This window comes from Oxyura jamaicensis, chromosome 6 (assembly GCF_011077185.1).
Source record: "Oxyura jamaicensis isolate SHBP4307 breed ruddy duck chromosome 6, BPBGC_Ojam_1.0, whole genome shotgun sequence".
Taxonomy (NCBI): domain Eukaryota; kingdom Metazoa; phylum Chordata; class Aves; order Anseriformes; family Anatidae; genus Oxyura; species Oxyura jamaicensis.
In genome coordinates this window covers 5989975-6011870 of record NC_048898.1, presented here as the reverse complement: position 1 = coordinate 6011870, position 21896 = coordinate 5989975, and the positions used below count along the sequence as shown (strand labels likewise).

Genomic DNA, 21896 nt, shown 5'->3' with positions numbered 1-21896 from the left:
ACCACTGCCTGCTCCCCACGCGGTATGTATGGGAGCTTATCCCATATAGGTATATGGGAGCAGGTACTTCCACACGATGGAGGAGTCTCGTACCCACTGATGTTTTTCTGAGTAAATACAGAACTTGGAGCATCAGTCTGTCAGTCTCAAAGCAGGAATTTGGGTCTGTTTGCAATCCTTTGTGCTGTGCTCCTAACAGGTTAAACATGTATGTGTTCTACATTATTGAGAAACATTGTGATTTAGATGGATGCACATTATTACCCAGCTTTGTGTCAACAATCAAATGTGAGCTTTTGGATTTATTAGTTCCCAGTCCTACACCTATCTTAAATCATTATCATATAATAAGAACTCTATATGGTGCATTGTCAATAAAACCTAATATTGAGAAGATTACTGATCATCTAGTGCAAATGGAGAGCACTGTAAATGATTTAGAGAATATGTGTCAAACGTTAAAGCTATCTAATACCTTCTAAAGTAAGTTGATAGTCATAAATCTAAGATAAACGAACTGTAAAACCACTTAAGAAGAAATAATACTTGTTTAATCAGGCTTCCAGTGAAAAGACTAGGTAGAAGAGAAATTCACAAGGAATTATTAAATCTTTTCTAATTCAGTACATTTTTGATAGGGAATACAAACCTACATTTGATAAGCAATTTTGATTACCTAAAACTATCATTGTAATAGTGCTAAATTATGACCCCACTGAAAAAAAAAAAAAAAAAAAAAAAAAAAACTAAAGGGCATCTCTTTTATGGCTTACTGAGCTCTCATTTTTCCAGATTCAGCACTGTGTATATCAGATGGAGATATAAAGGGTATTCATTGGAATTACCATGTTGCCGGATCATGGGTGGTGTGTTGGATTGGTTTCTGTTGGTTTGTCTGTTCCTGTTCACTGATAATAGAAGTGGTACATTCATTTAATGTTTTTCCTTGGGAGGAACAAGACGTTTATTGGGGAAAGACTGCTTAAAATGATGGTGGAACAAACTCTGTGTTGTCGCATAGCTGAGTGGTAACTTACATAAGCTTAGTCTGCTGATTTCAGAGTATTTTCTGTACTTGGATCCTGGAGAAAATGGTTTCACTTTCTACTTTTTTTCTTCAGATCCATTTGAAAGGTGAGTAAGTGTAGGTAGTGGAAAAAATAGGTTATGGTTTTCATTACCGATGTTCTGATACTTCAGTTCTTATGCAGAAAAAAGCCTTCCATTTTCTTCAGTAGGTTTTTAAGTCCACTTGTTAATTCTTGTTCATCCCCTTGGCTTTATGATTGCTCAGAGCTCAGCATCACTGCCAGCATTTATTGGACCTTGACACAGAGCTTTTCTTGAAGCAACTGTAAAAGTATATTTAGCCATGGAGAAATCTTTCCAAAGAGAAGTGTGCTGTGACTCATGTGACTCTGCTGTTGCTCTGTTGACCTGAGCAGACTTACTCATCGTTTACATAGTGGCACATAGTAGCAGACAAGATTAGATTCTGGCTTGATGCCCTTTTTTTTTTTTTTTTTTCTTAAAGATAAAATGGATATCCAACTTTTTTTCCCTTATTATGAAAAATAAGAACACATATGTTGCTTTGATTGGAATTAGTGAATGAAATGCAAATGCATCTGATCCATTTATAACTCATTGCAAAAATAACCAGGGGGTGATATGGTTGTGGCCAAACTATATTACTTACTACCTGCTTTATTCTTGCTCCCTCTCAGATGGGAAAACATACATGTGAGCCATTGCTATGCACTGGCTGTAATCACATCAAGTTGTACAGCAGTGTTTGAAATGGTTGTTTTCATAATAGGGATGCAACCTTGGTAGCAAATTTCCGTTAGCTGTGAATTTTTGAGATTCTGAAGTCTAGCTGAAAGAAAGCTTGTTGATTTACTTTCTGCTTTCTCTTCAGCTGGTATAAAGCTAGAGTCATTTTACTAAAATAGCAGCTAAACTGAGCATACGTTAAAGAAAGATCATTTCAGAAATCTGTCAGCCTTGAGAACATTTCTCTTCCATTTCCTGAGAATACCAAGGAATAATTGGTTTTGCTACTCTGAGGCAGAGCAGCTGTAGCATGTATAAGTTGTATGTGTGTTGTGTGTGGTGTATTAGTTAGTTTAAAAAACAAAAACATCAAACACACACACACACACACACACACACAAAATAAATAAATAAATAAATAAATAAAAAGCAACAGCTGGACTGACTTTTACCTGGTGTTTGGTTGTTACAGGAACTGCAGTGTCTGGCCTGCCAGCACAGGGAAAAATTCACATGTGAATTCACACATCTTCCTCTGAGAACTGGAAGCTGAAGCCTTCATTGCGTAAAGTGGTTTGTGAAAAGGACAGTTGCTTGGAAATGATCAAATTTTATTTTGATGTCAGTGCTTTTCAAGATCTCTGGTTTGGGTTGCTTGATTTTTAAACACTGAGGGGTCACAGAGAGATGGCGATAACAAGTAACTAGTAGCACATATTACTGTATGGAAGTTAATTTGTCAACAAGTCTGGGAGATGTGGATGGCTCAGACTGATTGGAAGTGGAAGGCCACTGGAATTTGATTTGATTTGCATTGCAGAACCTTAATAGGCAGCTAAATAAGCAAACAGGACTGGAGAGTGCATCCTTGACTTAGGTCAGCTACAAAACTCTGTTTGGAGGGCCCTAGCAAGGATTGCACTGGTTGAGGACATGCCCCACTCCTTGTCCAAGCTACATATGGGAGACACCCTCATTCCTTACTTATAAGCAGGCCAATCACACATGCACACACATTCCTCTGTAATAATTAAATTAAAATCTTACTAATTTGGAGGCATACCTATCACGTTCTCTTCTAGGAAGAAACTATTATTTTTTCTTTTATTCTTTTCTGCTTGAATCCCAAGCTATCAAGGGCTTTCAAAGAAAAAGGAGTTTTTCTTTAGAAAAAAGTCTATTCAAATTATTCATGATTTATATCAAGAAGGGACCTTTCCTCTTTCAACTAGTAAAAAAGGGGGAGTTTGATCTTCCTCAAAATCATTTGAGAACCTTGTAGATTTCTTTCCAGAGCTAAAACTTTCTTACAAAGCTTTGGATATTCAGCAGAATAATGACTATTACATAATTGAAGCTCAATACAATACCATGGGGCTAATAAATGGTCTCCTAGTTCTATAGAAAATGTAACAAATCATAATAGCACTTATTGGGACGAGGCCAGGCACAAATGACAAAGCTGCTTTTGAAAGCGAGTTCTGGCCAGAAATATTCTTGGACCAAGATCATTTTCTTGACTGTCAGGGGTACATTTACTCCCTTTAATTTTCAGCCTAGATTTTATGTTGATCCTGAAACACTGAATAAAATCAGGCCCGTCAGAGCTGCTACTGCAGCTGTTACAGATGTAAATGCAGAGAAGGCTATTTAAGACAAGTCTGTTTCCCTGAATATGTTATTTTGAAATTATGCAAATTATACAAAAAAAAATGGTTTGATATGTCCTTATTGTGCCTTTTTAAAGGAAGAAAATGATGCTACACCATTAAGTGGTTTATTAAAGTTTCCGATCACAGCTCTTTTACTTAGAAAATAATTGTTCTATTGTGTGCTGTGAAGCTGCCTGTAAATAACTGGCAAAGGGGTATACTGCTTTGTGTTCTCCATAGAGAAAATATCAAATTCAATTGATTAATCAAAAGGGGAATTCTTTGATGGAAGGAAACCTTTACAAACTTTATTAAAAATATTGAATGAACCATGAGCAAAGTTCATAATCTAAACTTCTGCTTTACTTTCTCAGGTGTGCTAGCTGCTGTGTAAACCTTCAAAAATTCTCATAAAGCAGGCCATGAGATGTATCTAAAAACAAAACGAAACAATACCCAACAACAAGAAAACAGAGCAGTGTATTCCAAAACCTCTATCTTGGTTTGTCTCTGCTATACCACTGTGGCTTCACTGTTTTTCCAGGAGTCACTGTTTCCACTGGAGAGACAGGTAATAATAATCAAGCTTTGGACCTTTTTTCAGTGAGTAATGCAGAAGCATACTCATATCCTCTATCTTTTCATGGAGAGCTTTTCCCTTATTCTGAAAGAAAAAAAGAGATTACTATCATTAAAGATAATCTAGGTATGACCTGCAGGCTGAACAAATGTCTCCTCTCTGTTTCAGGAGGACAGCAATCATGTGGACAAATGCAAGATGGCTTGTGAGAATGAAGACAAGTGAAATGGAAACTCCCAGACCTGAGGGGAAAACAGAGCTCAGACAGGTGAGACTACCATATCTCTGTCTTGTAATCAACACTGAAATCATGGGCTGTATGTGAAAGATTACATGTAAAGCCATTGTGCTGTTCAAGGTCAAATTCAAGTGGAAGTTAGCAAATAAGAGGTTTGTATTTAGCAGCAGGAAAAAGCTATTAGGATGTGTCCGGGTACTTTGATCGGAGGAAAAAAAGAGAGGGACAGAATAACTGAAGATATATAGGTAAAGTGTGAATAAGAGAAACTGAAAACACTGATTGATCATGGTGCAATAACCTGACGTCATTTCTGATTAGATCACAAGGTAGAGTAAGTTCAGACTAATCACTGATAAAGCACAGAGTGAGAGAAAGGTGTCTTCTGTAAGAAGGGCTCAAATGAGCCCACAAGGGCTCAAATGTTCAAGCTTGCATCAGGCCCTGGGCAAACAGTTATTCCAGGAAGCTATCTAGGATACCCACAGCAAAAAATGCAGAGATTTGTTCGGCATCCTCTGCACTTTTTTTTTTTTTTTTTTTTTTTTCTGGGGGGGTGTCTTCCTATATTGTCCCCTCCTTGTCCTTACTCCAAGCAGGGATGGCAGCACAGAGCTGATGGCTATGCCTCAACTGTATTGACAAGGAGGTGAAGCAGGCAATGTGCAGATTGCATCCTGTGGTGACATCTTAGCTGGATGGTGGGATGGAGAGCAGAGTCGGACAGAGGTGTCTGAGGGGACCCAGCAGAGGCTGTCAGAGACCTTTGTTCTGAAGGGAGCAATTCGTAATTTCTTTAGAGTAGCATCCCTGACCTGATGGGGAAACAAAAAACAAAACCCTCAAAACGGAGAGCTTTCAGACTATCACTCTTGCCTGAAAGGGGCATGTGGGTGTCTGTCAGAAAAGACTGTCTCCAGTTGAGTCCTTCTTTGTTCTGGAAATAAAGACTGTCCTTGGAAGCAGAGAGATGTGCAGTGAAGACCCTTGTCAGTCCCAGCTAAAGTTCATACAGAAGCTCTGAAACTGATTTGTTGTTCAGGTCAAAAGAGATCGTATTATTTAAAAAATGTCCACCTACATGCCGTCCCAACCTATGCAGTACCGCTGTTCAAAGGGCTTATTCTAAATACTCCATTCGGGTAAGTCAACACATTTGTTGTGGTTTAACCCGGCTGGCAGCTAAACACCACACAGCCGTTCGCTCACCCTCCCCCCTCCCTCTCTGGGATGGGGGAGAGAAACGGGAAAGTGAGGCCTGTGAGTTGAGATAAAGACAGTTTATTAAGATAGAAAATAATAATGATAATAATAATAATATGTACAAACAAGTGATGCACAATGCAATTGCTCACCACCCGCTGACCGATGCCCAGCCCAACCCCGAGCAGCCGGCCCCCCACCCCGGCTAGCCACCCCTAGATATTGTTCAGCATGACGTCAGATGGTGTGGAATACCCCTTTGGCCAGTTTGGGTCAGCTGTCCTGGGTCTGTCCCCTCCCAGCTCTTGCTGCACTCCCAGCCTACCCGCTGGCAGGACAGAGTGAGAAGCTGAAAAGTCCTTGGCTTAGTATAAGCACTGCTCTGCAGCAATTAAAACATCAGCATGTTATCAGCACTCTTCTCATCCTAATCCAAAACATAGCACCCTACCAGCTACTAGGAGGGAAAATAACTGTCCTAACTGAAACCAGGACAACATTAAAGAAAATACACGTTATTAAAAAAACAACCAACCAAAGAAAAAACTTTCATAGAATGACAGATAAATGTTGTGGCAGATTAGTACAGATTTTAAAACCTGAACATTATCCTCCAAGAGGGAAAAGCTTCTAAATTCAAATTCTAAACAAACAACGAAAAAAAAGCAGAGAAAAATCTCTGACAATGCATTGCACAGAATCATTTATTAGGTCTCTGTAAGTGATCATTTACATGAAACTTGCATTTAATCTAGTATTCAGCTCTTCCCTTTTATCTTCTGGCTGCATGTGTTTGTGGAGAACAGTGGTCCCTCATCCTGTCTCATCTCCCTTCCTGTACTGAGCTGCTTTTGTTCACTTGGTACATATGTGCAGCGGGACATAAAGCAGAGAAGAGAATTTTGAATATTCCAGTTTTGTTTCTCTCTCTGTCTGATTCAGAAATTGTCAATTTCTGTTTTAAAGGTGAGCAAGATCTTTCAAAAACATATATATTGTCAGTTGTCTTCTTGGCAGTAGAGCCCTTTAGGGTCAAAGCACGGGAACAGCCTACAAGACACAGGATTATGTAGGGTACGCAGAAATACTAGCTTCATTACACTGTGCAGATGTAACTTTCCGATGTTAGCAATGGCATGTGGGCTAAATACAGACATTATTTACATGTGCTGCTATTGCTAAAGCACCTAAGCCAGGTACTTCAGAATTAGCCCCATGTATCTGGATGTGTAGCAGTCACTGAAGTCATTGCACTGTAAACTCAGCTCAATATCCAGAATTTCTGCTTAAAACGGTTACACACCTGGATTGAGATGTAAAGCCATCTCCTTGACCTGCTCTTAGGAGTATCTTGCTCGGGGAAGTTGACATGACTTGAAATTCTCTCCCCTCTCACAAGATTGTGGCTCACGGCTTCTCCATGACACCTCTTGACAAATGTGGGCTGCTGGCAGAGGTATAACACTAGCTTTGGAGATCTCTGAAAATCTGAGTGCTTCTCTCCTCATGTATCCCCCTGTGGTGTGTGCCCAGCTGCCCTGCTAGTCTCCACCACTGATTTCTGTGAGTGACAAGCAAAAGCATTTCAAATTGAAAGGAGTTATTTAAATACTGTCAGGAAAAACAGATAAAATGACCTCAAACAATCCCACATAAAGTCCTTTGTTATTTTCAAAGCGCTTTCCCAGCTTGACACCTTCGCTTTTTCATATCCAATATAAAATTCAAAATGTTTTATTCCAATGCAGTCCATGAATATAAAATATAAATATATCAAACCTCACACTGCCTTTTTTTGTGCTACTGCTTTGAAAAGGGACCTGAAGTAAACTCAGCATAAAGATCAAGAAAATTATTGAAAAAAATCTACTTCTCAAAATTCTGTTCCCCTTAGTCTTGTTCTCACTTAGAACAACTTTTCTCAAGCAAGTATGCATACAGCAGTAAGGAGCAGTGTGGATCCAGAAGGCTCTGTGCACTACAACTCAGAACCACCTGGGGGTAAGCTTACTGAACTGTTTCAGGTATCACTAGCACTGGGGACCTACACAGACAAACTGTCTTTCAAATCCCTTCCCTAAAACCCCATCTCTCTGACACCTGCACGGCTCTTTCGCATGGCTGTGGCTACTTTCCTTTACATATGTTGTTGTTGCAATACAACAGTTCTTGCCAACCTCTTGCTAAAGCCAGAGGTTGCCCTTACACAGCCTCCCAAGGGGCATAACCTTTTCCACTTGCCTTTACACCTTCTAGGCTTTGTATTGCTCCAATACGACCCTCAAAACCAATACCTCCTTTCTTTTTGCTATTACCATTGCTTTATGTTATTGATGTTGCTGGAGAGCTTATGTCCACACTATGCTGCCCTCCTATCTGGTGAATGTGGCATCCTGCTGCCACTCGCTGTTTTACAAGGTTTCTTCTGCCCTGCTCAGTACGTAGGTGAACACAAGAAACAGCACAATGATCTTCATGCTGTGCACAGCTCAGCACAAGTTGATGCTGTTTGTCAGGAGCAGGAAAGAGAGCTGGACTGAAGAAAAGCAGTCCCATCTCTCAGAAAAGTCTCTGAGTTTTAAGTTTGGAAAAATAGAAAGGTGCCAGTAAAGGAGGCAGGGGCTGGCAATGCCTCCTGACACTGTTTTTCTAGGAGGCAGAAGGTCAGTAGAAATGGCCTGTTGTGGTACTATGCCTGAAAGGCAGATATCTAATTTCTGCTTTCTTTTCTGCTAATTGCTGTGATTAAATGACTTTGAAATTACCTCAGAGTAACTGAGTACAGGTTTGGGGCCTGTGTGTACACAGAAATTGAAGTAAATCAGTTTAGAGATGTTTGGAATAGGCAGAGCTGGCAGCATGCAGCAGAGCACATAGCTGGGTGAATTTGCATCTTATTTAGTACGTCAAAAAAAAAAAAAAAAAAGTTTTAAGCTGTGACTTGGAAAAGTCAAGCCAGGAACAATAAGCTTGTCTAGAGAATTCTGGTATTAGAAACTGAAGGATATGGAACCCTGTCCAAGGTAAATATTGATGTGACTCAAGATGAACTAGTAAAACATTTAATGAAGCTGAAAATAAGGCATCTGGGATAGATGTTTATTGTTAAAAATGAAACATTTAGTAAAAGTAGCATAGTGATGATGGAGGTTATTCATAGGGAAGCCAAGCTGGAGAAACAGCATCTTCTGAAAGAAACTGACTCAGGTTATTTGTGAAACATGGAAAAAATTAGAACTGTAACAGAGCTAAAAATGAAAGTGAATAGCAGATGGTCATTATGGACATTCAGAGTGGATTTTGGAGAATGAATCATACCCAGGGACAAATTACTCAGGTGTCCAGAATAACTCTATTGACTTTGACGGATTTCTCTGTATGTGCCTTTGTGTAATTGAGAGTTTACTCCCTTATGCTGTGTGAGGACTGAATATTAAGAGACTGAGAAAAAGTACTGACTTTCATTCATTCCAGTATCATTCTCATGATGATAGAGAATAAGTTGCATTAACTTCATGAGGCATTTCAGGAACATATTAGGAGCTTTTCCCTTTTGTGCAGTAGGAAAAAAAAAAAAAAAAAAAAAAAAAAACAACCTTGCATGATGCTGTGAAAATAATCAGAAAAGCTCCATTAAACTGGAAATTGGAATAAATTGTACTGCTATATTAGAAGTCTTAGTCACATGTAAGTCTATGGATTTATCAGAATGCTCTACTGTAAAATCCACTGAGCCAGGCTGTGGTGAGCCGTTACATTCATATGTTTACTTGTGGTATAGGTATCAGGGAAGAGATACCAAAAATTGAAATTGTTGGCTTAGGAGTGTCCTGTAAACCAACTTTATTTTACCTCAGAAATGCAAGGCTAATGCATCAGCACTGATTACATACAAAAGATATATTTGATCTGTTCACATGTAGCATGGCTATAGTTGTGGTATTGCTATGTTTTATATATATATATAAAACAATTCAATAAACTATCCAGTGCTTATGCATATGCAGTTGTAGTCTCCCAGGTGGCTTTGAATTGCAATACAAGGATGTCCATTGTTCCATCCCAAAGGCACCGGGTAATCCATATAGCTGACCATGTGGCAGAAGGAATGAAGGCAGGATAGGAGGAGAATGCCCAGGAATGACAAGGGTGTCACCATCACTTGGACTAAATTTAGAAGATCCACAAGACAACCCATCCACTTCATTCATTTCCTATTAATTGAGAAGGTTTCCTTTGGCTTGTCTTGCTGTTAGGGCCATGATCAAATCATAGTTGCTGGTAGATCTTATTACTAACATAAAAAAATAGCAGATCATTTTGTTATTGTGCTAAGCTTCAAAGCTGAAGCTGATCTTAGAATCAGTAGGATCTACCAGTATTGACATGCAATTGAAATAGAAAGGGGACATTGATTATATGAAACATACGTTGCTTATGCAGATAACTGTGCTTCACTTAAATGCTCTCTGCAAAGCACCTCAATATGTTGATCAACCAGCAACCTCAGCCAAAGTAACACTGGAGTCTCACATTGTTTGAGATGCTACACAGCAGTGCAGCGACATCCCAAACTGTGCTTCTTCCCAGCTCTGCTTGTCCCAGAGGGGGATGTGGCAGATATGTAGAATTACTGTTGGCTTTGATCTCTGAAATTCATGTTCAGCAAAGGTCTACTCTGAGCATAGCAAGAATGATTTTAAAATAGTTTAAAAGCAAATAAGAGCTTTTTGTTATCATGCACACACACATTTTCTCAGTTTTGTGCTCGTAAAAATCTTATTTGATTAGGTCACTATCAGAAACGCAAAGTTGCTAACTGAATGATGTGGACAAAACCAGGTATGTACCATGCCTTAACAGTAGTGGGGTGAGATGTTTCATTCTGCCTCTTTACCTTTAAATGCCAGCCAATATAATTTTTGTTTTTGTCATTGTAGCATTTGGCATTATTCCCATATGCACAGACTGCAACATCTGCAAGTCTTAAAAATTAATATAAAGTTCCATAATTGCATAAGCCTTGCTTATTTTAATGGTCCTAAACAAGCAACTTTGCTTTGATGTAAACCAAGGTGTGGGCAATCGATACAGCACTCTACTTGTACCAAGCAAGCTGCTCAGTGGGGCTGGTGGTGTTCATGTCCATGTTGTTGATACTCACGTGGATGATGACTGCAGTGTAAGGTCGTGCTCTTGAGGAACAGAATGTGGACATCAGTTGCTGTCACATAGACACTTAATAGGTTACTAATAAGTGGAATTGTGGGTAAGCAATTGCAAAGCAATTGCACTGATTTGAGGAGAGCTTATTTCTGTCACCTAGTGTCCACAGATATCTAGCAGGAAGGTTTTTACCACAAGTGGAGGCTGACCTTGCTTCTGGAGGTTTTGTCATCATTACACAGTGATCACAAGGTGATGCAGAAGCTGGTTTTGGGGGGACAGTCAGTCACGCAGGGGGGTGAAAAAGCAGGCTGTAAATTTCCTGTCTCCACCCATTAGTCCAAGTCAATGCACTGAGCGGTCTTGTTCACAATACAGGGTAGCTTGCCCTTTATGAAGGGAGAGAAACCTCATCTTCCAATTCACAGGTTACCATGAATTTTGTGTGCTTCTTTTCTGCCATGTGGCTGTAGTGTTAAAAAATGAAAGTTAAACATCTAAGACCTCTTGTAGTTGCATCTAAAAATATGCTGGCTGCAGCGTGGGAGAATTCACTTGAGCTTGCATGAGAATTCGCCACAAGAAAGGGATTCCTGGAGCTGCATGTTTATCTGTGGCCAGCTAGCATCCTCCACTGGGCAGCTTGTCGTCTCTGTAACATTCTGTGCAAGCAGAGAGGCTGTAGTGCAAGACTCTGCTTCCCAAGAGCAGCTGCACCTGATTTTGCAGAACTTGCACTAGTTTTTGGTCCTATAGTCTATGTACTTTACTTCGGGGTCTTTCTGTAAAGAGTAGGCATAGCATTGATACGGCTGTTGTTACGATCCAGCTACTTAAAAATTAGCTCAAATAAGAACACAAGTGCTGGGCCATGTGAGAAGCAGTACAAGAAATCGCTGCTGTTGTGTTCCAAGGAGCAAATCACCCATCTTGTGTTCTTTTTTTGTTTTGTTTCTTTAATTCATGTATTTCTAGGCTTGGTGTGTGAGGTTTCATTTTCTTTCATTTGAAAGGTTTGAAAAGAACACCATCTGTGTCTGTGTACTTGACTTTGCATGTATCTTACTGAAAACCATAAAATGACCTAGGCATTATAGATTCAGATGTTTTACAAGTATGGTTCAGCATTTCCAGATTTATTGAAATAATGGTCCCCTGTTTGTTTTTCTAAAGGTAGGCAATGTAGAAAAAGCTGTGAGCAATACCATCAAACCTTGCTGTTGCCAAGCATGTGGCAAGCAGTTTTAGAAATGATTCTGTCTTTCTTACATGTTTATAAAGCCTTAGAGAATTTTCTCATGGGAGCACATTTCAGCATAAGGGAAAAAAAAAATCAGTCCTTATATTTCATGTTTTCAGTAGTGGAGGACTGAAGAAACACAAGACAGGTGCTTTGTGGAAAAGAATGAAAGATCTGAGGAGCTGACTCATGATGAAGTAGCATACTTTTAGCTGGGAAGGTTTATTGTAGCTGAACCTCCTGCCATCCCTCTAGCCGATATCTTAGATGAATCAGCAACTTGCTATTTTTATCTCAGCTATACCGATAGAGTTTATAATATTGTTCTGTCAGTGCTATTTATACATCATCACATGCCTGACTACTCCAGGCTGTGTTGGTGGGTTATTTTTTTTTCTTCTGTCTTAGATGATGTCATCATGAAGTAGACATTTGTATTGAACGAAAAAGCTTTCTTCAGAATAGCATCAATTAAAGCTTATGGCAGAGTACAACACCAGGAGCCACTGAAATACAGAGATAAGCTCCCCAGTTTTAAGTCATCTCTAAGACGGGGATTTTGGTGCTTCAGTAGCTGGTCCCCCTGAGGAATGGCTTGTTGAGAAGTCCTACAGCTGTCAATGCCAAACCTGTCCTTTGAGACAGGGACTTATGTAGGGAGCAGTCTGCTCTGAGGTCTGGGACCATTCTGCACAGAGGATTTGCTAATGGGGTAATTATTAAAGGGAAGAAAAAAAAAAAAAAAAAAAAAAAAGAAGGCTTCTCCAAAATTTCTTGCTGAACCTATTCTGCATCTTCTCAGTCTTCCAAGAACAGAGAACCAGAGTTTTTCTTCTCTAATCTTCTGCTTCTGGATGATACTCATCCACCTTAAATATTTTTGCCATATTGTGAAGTTTTAACAACGGGTCTGTACAGGCTCGGCCAGCTTGGAAGCTTGCAGCCTTGGCATGTGTGTCTTTCTGAAGCCAGAGAACTGAAGCCCATTGTAGTATGAAGCAATGGAAGATCTACAAATGATTTGCAAAGGAAGAATTTGACGTCCTCAGTTGAGGACATGTTTGTTTTGTAGTGTTCCAGTGAGCCTGAAATTCTTCGCTCTGTCCCTATTCCCCAGTTCATCAAATGCATTTCCAGCTGTTTATCCTCATTCCGTGAGGCCAGCAACATGTCAACATCAACAGCTGCGTTCTTCTGATCTGCTACTTGTGTTTGAGCTCTTGGAGGTTTAACAGCTGAACCTTTAAATCAGTGCAGTTCAAGCAAAACATATACAGCTTCTTCCTAGAAGCTGTTCCTCAGGAGCTCCATATATCCTCCAGCCAAGCCATGACAAACGTATCACTGGGTCACAGATGGAGGCAAAGGAAAGTGTTACCCCCCACACTCTGCCCATGCTTGCGATATAAGATCATGCTAACTAGGCAATTTATTTCAAAAGTACTCATCGACTGGACACAGTTGCTTGTTACCCCAGAGCTAGAGCTAGAACATTATGCTGTGGTTATCAGCCTTCTTGATCTGCAGACCTCATTGGAAAATTGAGGCTCAGACCCATGTGTGGAAAGCCTAGGCCTGCTGTCAGCAAGGCTGTGTTTTTCTCAGATGGCCTTCACAGACTCTCCAGCTGCTCCACAGATGCTCAGGGATCTGCCTTGCCCAGGCAGGAGAGCACTGCTCTAGTTCTGGAGAAAACTGGCCAAGCTGTCTTTTCATAGCTAGAGTGGCCACTGCTAGGTTGAGAATGGCCCTTCCAAGTGTTCTGCCATTTTTAAGCTCCCCTTGAATGTTTCCAAAGCCTCCTTCCAAAGTTTGGCTCTGCAGAAAACATGTCAGCATCTGATAAAGGCTCAAAACAGAAACAGAATGGTATAAATAGAAATTAAGTAAATTAGGAAGAGGTGCCAAAGCAGCAAAATTCTAATGATAGTGGCTGTGCGTGCATGTGCAGTGCAGCTTCCAGCACTCACCAGAGTGCCAGGCTGCCAGTCAGTATTCTTAGAAACATATGCATCTGCTGTGTCACTGGCACTGCCTGCTCAGCCTTGGACAGGCTTTTGCTTCTTCTCACAGACTCTCTAGAAAGCTTTGGTTCATGCAGAGATTCTGTGCCAGAGCCTCACGCGATGCCTAACCAAGCCAGTAGCAGCCTCTCTGTGCCTGGATATTTTTTTCCATGCATGATAAACTTTGTTTGTGCCAGCTGGTGAGTGCAAATAGCCATACCCTCCCACCAGCGAGTCTGTGGAAATTGCAGTCTACCTGTGTCGTCAGTTCAGCCACGATACTGTGTTTTCTTTCCCTCCTGAACGAGATAAAACGTGAGCCAGATTCCCAGCTGGTAAAAATCGACATGAATACCATGAAGTAATTTGTACCACCTGATGGTCTTCGTTATAGCCAGAGCTGGAGAGACAGAGCATATTGTTTGCTGCTTATTCATTATTGATGCCATTTTTCCATAGGGTCATTGATCACAGGTGAACAGGAAATCAGCGGGTGAGAGCCATTCCCTGTAAGCAGCATTACAACAGTGGTCTTTGGGTTGAGATCCTTCCAGACGTGGTGAGTGTTTTCCAAACTGTGTGTGGTGCTGGCTCTCCTCAGGTAGTCCAGAGTCCCTTAGTATAGCTCCAGCCTTTGGCTTTTCCAGGGAAGGCAGCTTGCAGCCAGCAAGGAGGCAGCTCGTTCCCCCCAGAGCTATGCTGGATGTCACCCACTCCAGCCTTCTGTGGGTCTAGCTTTTTACCTCCAGTTCTCTTTATCTTGCACATTAGGACCTGCTTAGTTTGAAAATTAGCAACATTGTAGAAGATCTTCGGGACAAGAAGAGGGTATGGAGTCAGAGGAAGCGGGCTGAAACAACACGTCACTCCTGGGCTGCCTACCTGTATATTTTGGCTTACATGTATATTGAATTGAGTACCCAGCTTTTGAGGGAGGAAAGTTAGAAAGGGAGATTTAATAGGTCTTAATGTGATGCTGCCTTGCTTGAGTTTGTGCTGATGCAGATCACCTCATCCTGAACATTTGTTGCCTTCTGCCATGTGCTGATGCTCCTCCTTGCCAGCTTGGCTTGTGGGCATGTGGCAGGGGACTGAGAGGCAAGGGAGAGTTAATAGTTGCTGTTCTCTGAAGAGCTGCTGGTCTCCTGAAGTGAAGGGGAACTGCCAAGTATGAGCAGTGTTTTAGGGAAAGGTAACATCTCCTCTTAGACCAACCAATACACTCAGAGGGGAAACAAAACAAAACAAAAAAAGGCAGGCAAGCTTTTGGGCACATGGTTCTGTGTAATTAAAAGGAGCACACTGAATGAATGGGCCTGGAGTAAGGGAAGCAAAAATAGAAACGGCCATCTGTCAATACATTACTGGGTGGCTAATTGGGAAGCCTCAGGTCTCAACCACTAAATGTCCTGCTTCATTTCTTTACAAAATAGAGATAGCAATAGGAACCTCCTTGGGGACTGGGCACAGCTCAGTGCAATGGGAGCGACTGAGTATGGTCCCCAAATGTGCTTCTGTGGCAGGTATGATGCTGCTGTGTGTACAAGGAGATATTTCTGTCCTGAGGACCACCATCCTCTCATGGTCAGACAAATGGAAAAGTCCCCGTGGCAGGAAAAAGACATGGGGCAGGTTCATGTGAGTTGTCTCTACCTGCTCGGGCAGGAGAGCCCAGCTGCAAAGTTTGCAGTAGAGACAGAGATGAGGCAGGCAAGCTGGGACTGTTAGATTTGTCGAGATCCTTACGTTACTCTGGGATGCTACCTCAACAAACCCTACTTGAACATTTTAAATCTATAAGTAACGTGTACTTAACGCTTGATTTCATAGTCACCACACACACTGGAAACATCATTACTACAGTGCTGTAGACAGGAGTTAGTCCAAATTAAAGGCAGGAAATTCCAAGTTAGTGTTCTTATGGAAACTGTGACAGCTGAATTATATGGGCTTGTTAAGGAACTAAAGATAACCCCATTCAGAGTAGATAAAACCATTATGTATGAGCAAGGAAACTGAATTACAATTGTAGTGGGAGCAATAAGTCTGAATATCTTGACTGTTGTGTGCAGTAAATGGGAACTCCACCATGCTGTTTTATTAGTTTGGCACTTTTTACTTAGGGACAAATGTTGAAACTCTTCACCTTAAAACTCAAGTGAAGGTCATAAAGGGTTTTAAATCCATAAGGATTCAGACGTGGCGTTTCATGCCTGGTTCATACAAGTAGGGTGAATTTGATGGATTTCTCTTGATTGTTTATTCTGTCGTGGTCTGTTGGCAGATGTAACTGTGGAAAGCATTATGAGTCATCTTCAGATTTGCCAGGAGCAGACTGTGCAACTTGTAAGCAAATACTAGAATTCATTTCTTGCTGATCGCAGCCTATTCTTCTGGGACAAAAACCATGGCAGGATTCTGGAGAATGAAAGTCTGACAATGTCCATGGCACTGCCTCAAGGGCCAGGTACCTCTTTCCCCCACTGCATGCCTCTGCTCGCAGATGTGCACTTGCAGGCTGTGAACAGCCTCCTGGCATCTCTTGGGATGACCACTGGGATGAAGGCCCCCGATATGTCTGGTTGCCACCAGCCGCGCTGCACCCTTGCAGCTCCCAGGCAGTCAGCTCGTTGGAGGATCTTGGGAAGCGCTTTGGTCTGAGGAGAGCATCCCCAGATGACTTTGCTGTCACCTTTGTTTGGGGACCACTAGGAGAGACAGTGGGGTCTGGTATTTGCTGTCCTTGCCAAATGCCCATCCCACATGAACATCCTGGCAGCCACTAACCCTTGCTTGATGCAGGCAGAGGAAAAGGACACTTCTGCTGGCACTGCCAGGAGGGGAAGGTCCCTGGCTTTTCTGAGGAGCATGAGGGAAATGGGGATATCATCTTGGGCCAAACCCCCCATGTGCTAAATCTTCCAGTAGTAAATACCAACCTGTTTGTGCCCATACGGGTCCCCTGCACAGTGCCTGCTCTCAGGGGCTATAGTCAGCATGGCTGTCTTTGAGTGACATCACTTAGGAAGGAGAAATGAATTTGAGGTATTGGCAGTGACCCAGTTCGTGGTGAGGTGTGTGACAGGGCTCTCCCAGGAAGGACTCTGTCAATGTGCTATGGCACTGTTGAATCGGATATCCTGTCCTCCTCTCCTTTTAGGATTAAGGGAAGGCATAAGAAAGTTTGATTAAAAATGTGAGCATTTCAGGTAATCGTTCTTCACCCACTATTTGAAAAACAGCACCCCTGCAGCAGGGGCACTTCTGAGATCCAGAAGAGCAGTCACACAGTCAGGCTTTCTCTCTGGGCTGGGAGTGGCCTTGGGCTCTGCTTCAGCTCTGGCAGAAAGTGATGGCTGGATTTCCAAAGGTGGCTGTGGGAGAAGTTTTTCTGCAATTTTATTGCAACATCCCTACCCTACCACTAGCTCTACTCTTCCGAGACAGTAATCAATCTAAAATCAACATGGAAGTTGCCACATCTTGCTTCTGCTTTGCTTTGTTTTAATCAGGCTTGCTTGAAATGTCATATTTAAATGAGTAAGACTCTAGAAAACTCATCCATAGACTGTCAGGCAGTAGCTGTGTGCAGAGCTTGGCACAAGGCACCTGGGACTACCCAAGATCTCTAATTGCCACCCATAAATATCAACATGTGTGGAGAAGGTGAATGCAAAGGACAGAAAATAGCCCTACTCTATGCTGTAGCATGATTCATGCTTTTAAGATCAAGATTAAAAGTCTCTGTTAGATTTCAAACTATGATTTTATTTTCATTTACATCAAAGGATTTAAGAGCCTTCAAAAGCCGGCGTTTTTAAAAATAACTTAAAACATACTGTCTGGCAATGTGAGTTTCGCTTAGCACAGAAGCAGCCAGGCTCTCCTCGTATAAAGCAAATAACTGAAAAATCAGAATTAAAGAAACGCCTTGTCCTGAATTTAACTCTGACAGCTTGCATCGCATTGTTTCAGGAAAAAGACTTTATGAAACACATGCCCTTGCAGCCAGGACATAGCCCGAGGTGATAAGCCCTACGTATCAGCGAAAGCTGCGCGCCATAAAAGCTTGTGTGAGGGTTTGGAGCCTCGATTAGAATTTTGGGGCTTGTTTGTATTTCAAAAGCAAAGCCACTGAGCTGCATCTTGAAAACCATATTCCAGTACAGGTTTCCTCAAAACACAGCCAAGGTTTGATCAAAAGGTTCTCAAGTCTGCGAGCCTTTTGACAAACCTGATGAATGTTTACAGTTGCAAAGTAAACCCCAAACCAAGGGAATTTGCATGGGCTTGCTATGGAGATATTTTTTTTTTCCTCCAGTTCTTGCCAAAATCCTATCTCTGCCCTGGAATTGGGCTTTTGTGGCTGGCGTTCTAGTATTTGTATTGATAACCTTGCCAGAGGCACAAAATAATAAATATCTACACCCAAACAAAATATTTGGCTGTATTTGTAAAACCCCAAATAAAAAACAAGTTTGTATTTGGATTTAATTGTAGCATCCACTCATATAGATTGGACTGCACAATGTTCAATTGTCCAAAACACGGGCCCAATCCTGACTGCGCCGAGAAACACGTGTTACTGTGGGGCAATAAAAGCCTTTTTTGCTGCATGTGGTTTTTTCCCATCAGACAAAAGCCGGCATTTGTTTCACCGATAGCCCCGCTGCCACGGTAGCAGGAGGTCCCTTGCCCAAGGAAACCGGGCTCAGAGCACGCCAGAGGTGCCGTTGATGTAGAAGGGCTGCTGAGACTTGCATTTGTAGCAGCTTTAACGTGACTGAATTTGGATGATTTCAGACTCCGGCCAGCCCTGCCTCGCCTGACCGAGGCGCAGCGGGTGACAACATAAAGCATGAGCCCGGCACGAGAATATCGCCGAGCACATGCGCCGAGCCTCGCGCCGGGCTGATGGGAAGCGATGGAAAAAAAACAACATAAATGGTTTTTTTCCCCCTTTTTTTGGGAGCGGGCCCTCCCCGAGCCTCCCGGCGCTGCGGGGCCCCCTGGCGGCCGCGGCGGCGCTGCGCGGGAGCGCTGGCTTTCGGGAATAGCCGCGCCGCGCAGCTTGCGTAACGGGGCCGTGAGGAGGCAAGGCCTACGCGCGGCCGAAGGAATATTAAAGTTTCACTACCGAGGAAATATCGCGGCTGCCAAGGGCTGATTAGTCATAAAATCCGCAGCATTATCGCCATCCATCACTGCCTTTCTTTTAATGACCAACTAAAAAGAGAGGCATCAAAGTTCTGTTGTGGTTGTTGTCGTTTTCGGGGAACGAGGATCCCGAAATGAAGGACGGGCAGTGGGTCGCGACGTGTTCTGATAGAAGCGTGCCCAAAAAAACTGAAAAATCATTTGAATGAATCACAAAACATATGTTATGTTTTGCTGTAAAAGCCATGAAGTTTATGCAGTGCTCTATTATGGTGACTGCTTGGCTTTTCATGCATTCCTAAATTACCATGTAATCTAAAACCTTGTTTTCAGCTGCTCTATATTGGAAAGTCCCTTGCAATAATCAGGATGATTACAGGCTAGTACAGAGAACAAAACTTGTTTGTATTATTGCAAATAAAAAAGTAGTTTATCAGAAATTTTACCTTTTCAAGGGAAAAATAAAGATAATCATAATAATAAACTTTTTTTTTTTTTTTTTTTTTTTTTTTTCCTTGCTGGAAATATTTTAGGCATGGAATTAATTTTGGCCACTCTATGACTTAAAAACACATAGATACTTGGTATAAAAATATGTTTCTTTCCTGTAGGGACTTGACTCTAATTGGTGTGCCAAAACTATCTCACAGAGATTTCATTGTCTTATCTACTTACATCATCTTAATGCGATTTTATTTTACTTTGTCAAAGTCATATTAATGTAAATGTGTTCTTGATAGCAAACAGAGTTCTTTTTTATGCTAAACAGGATTCAGCTGACTCTAATAAAACAGCTTGCAATCCATTAGGCTATAACTGTAATATAGTTATTTTGTTTCCCAAATAAAGACTGTGTCAGAGAGCTGTATAAGGATTTTTCTCTTGTTTTTCCACAATAATTGCTTGGGTGGGGTTACATTCTGATGTTTAAATGAATAGTATCGCTTGGAACAAACACTTCATATATCTTTTATCTTCCCCTTGCAATACAGTTCTGAGTTTTCTTTGAAAATGCAAAGCTACTTTTCCAGATAAGTCATCAAAATGTTTCCAAAGTATTTTAACTGCCAGATTAACTATATCTTGAATACAAAGATAGATGGCTTACATTCTTTATGCAGAAATCCTGCCAATGCATAGCAACTAGCAACAAATTAATTTCTTTTGCAACAGTGAAAAAAATCTGCTTTGCTATGCAAAGCTCAAAAAGGTAAATAGATATTTAAAAAGAAAATAAGGTTACTCATTCTGAAAGGGTAATCTGTAAGCAAAGAACAGAGGATTAAACATACACTTGCTCTCTTTACAGAATCTGTGTTCTAGCCTTCTCTTAATGTATTCAGCTAATTAAGGATTGCAGTGACCTTGTGGCAGATTTTGAAATCTAGGAAGTTGTTTTATTTTTTTTATTATTATTTTTTATTATTTTTTTGTAATGCTGCCTCCCCCACAGAGCTTAATACAATCTGTTTCAGGTCAAAGTCTGTTTATGTCAGCAATGTTCGTACTACACAACTAAAATGTTTTAATGCATTTATCAACTGGAAAATATTGCAAACATTTCATTTCCTTTGATACAGACACAAAAAACCCTCTGCCTTCATTGCAAATTCTTGTTCATATGAATCACTCTGAGTAATATTTGCTTTAACTTTCGTGTGGTTCTACAAACAGTCTTTATATGGCTGGACTTCAAAGCTGGTAGAAATAAAGGTTAGAAATGCGATAGGAGTAATCTATTATTAGGCATGAAACATTAAACCACTTTTAGTTATAAGCCTTAAAACCTGAATAATCTGGGTTTTTAACTTGCTGCATATTTATTGTGTTTTCAGTTACTTCAGTCATTTAGCATGGAGGGACTGTTTTGAACAGAAATATTTTCCATAGGAATACGAACCACAATTGGGTTTAATTTTTCCTAATATTTAATTTAGAGAAACTGCAATATTATAACAGGCTTCTCATATGTCAAAGCTGAAATAGTCTGCTTGGTGTTTCTTGCAGTGTAAAATTAATCTCTTACCAGCATGCTGACCCGAAAGGCAGGTTTTAGTAAAATAGGCATGGGGTAAAGGAAGGGGGGGGATGGGAAAGAAAGATAAAATCTCGTTCTTCAAATAGCAGGGAGGAAAAAAATAACACAGAGGAATGTCACAGCCCACCATTGACATCAAATGACAAAAAATGTCCCAAATGTGTGTATGTGAGAAGTTTCTTTGACAAAAAAAAAAAAAAAAGTATGAGCTTTATCCGTAGCTGCCTACATGGTAGGAATGTTAATTGTTAAAATCTGCACTGTGGCATTTCTTGTAAGCAAGAGAGTTGTAGTTGATGTGCATTCATGTTTGCCTCTTCCCTCCCCTTTGTATATTTACAGTACAAGGAATGTAGTAATGTTCTGAAAGGAGTCAGATGTCGCAGGCAGATCTCTATAGATTTGGGGAACTTTAAACTGCTCCACTGATAGGAGGGGGTAGGAACAAAACTCTGCATTGGTAACATTTTGTTCTTGATTAAGTTTGTGTACTAATACAGTAGATTAAAAATAAGTCCAACAGTCGAAAACACGTAACAGTTCAAGCCAAACAGGTCAGCCAGAAATAAACTATCATTTGAAATCCAGAATTTAAAATTCTCATGAGCCTGGGAAAACACAGGGATACAGCCCGGGCCTGATCCTGGCCCCATCAGCACCAATGGGAATTTTACTATCAATAACATGAGAAAATCAACATTTCTCTGTTGATTTCAAACCTAAAAATTTTATTTTGTTTCCTTAGGTCCCACGATGCTGGCTTACTATATCTGCTGGTGTGGGAGCTGCCCCATGCCATGGAACAGGGAGATTCATGCATCCCTTCCCACAAGGGTGCAG

The 21896-nt window shown here is 41.0% G+C and overlaps 1 long non-coding RNA gene across 1 annotated transcript; it reads left to right on the top strand.

Annotated features, from left to right (window-relative positions):
- Nucleotides 1-2343: 2343 nt before the first annotated feature.
- On the top strand, nt 2344-21815 carry LOC118169295. Its single transcript, XR_004752010.1, has 5 exons — nt 2344-2397; nt 3803-3999; nt 4177-4276; nt 7360-7450; nt 21802-21815. It is a non-coding gene; the product is annotated as an uncharacterized LOC118169295 (long non-coding RNA).
- The last annotated feature ends 81 nt before the right edge of the window (nt 21816-21896 follow it).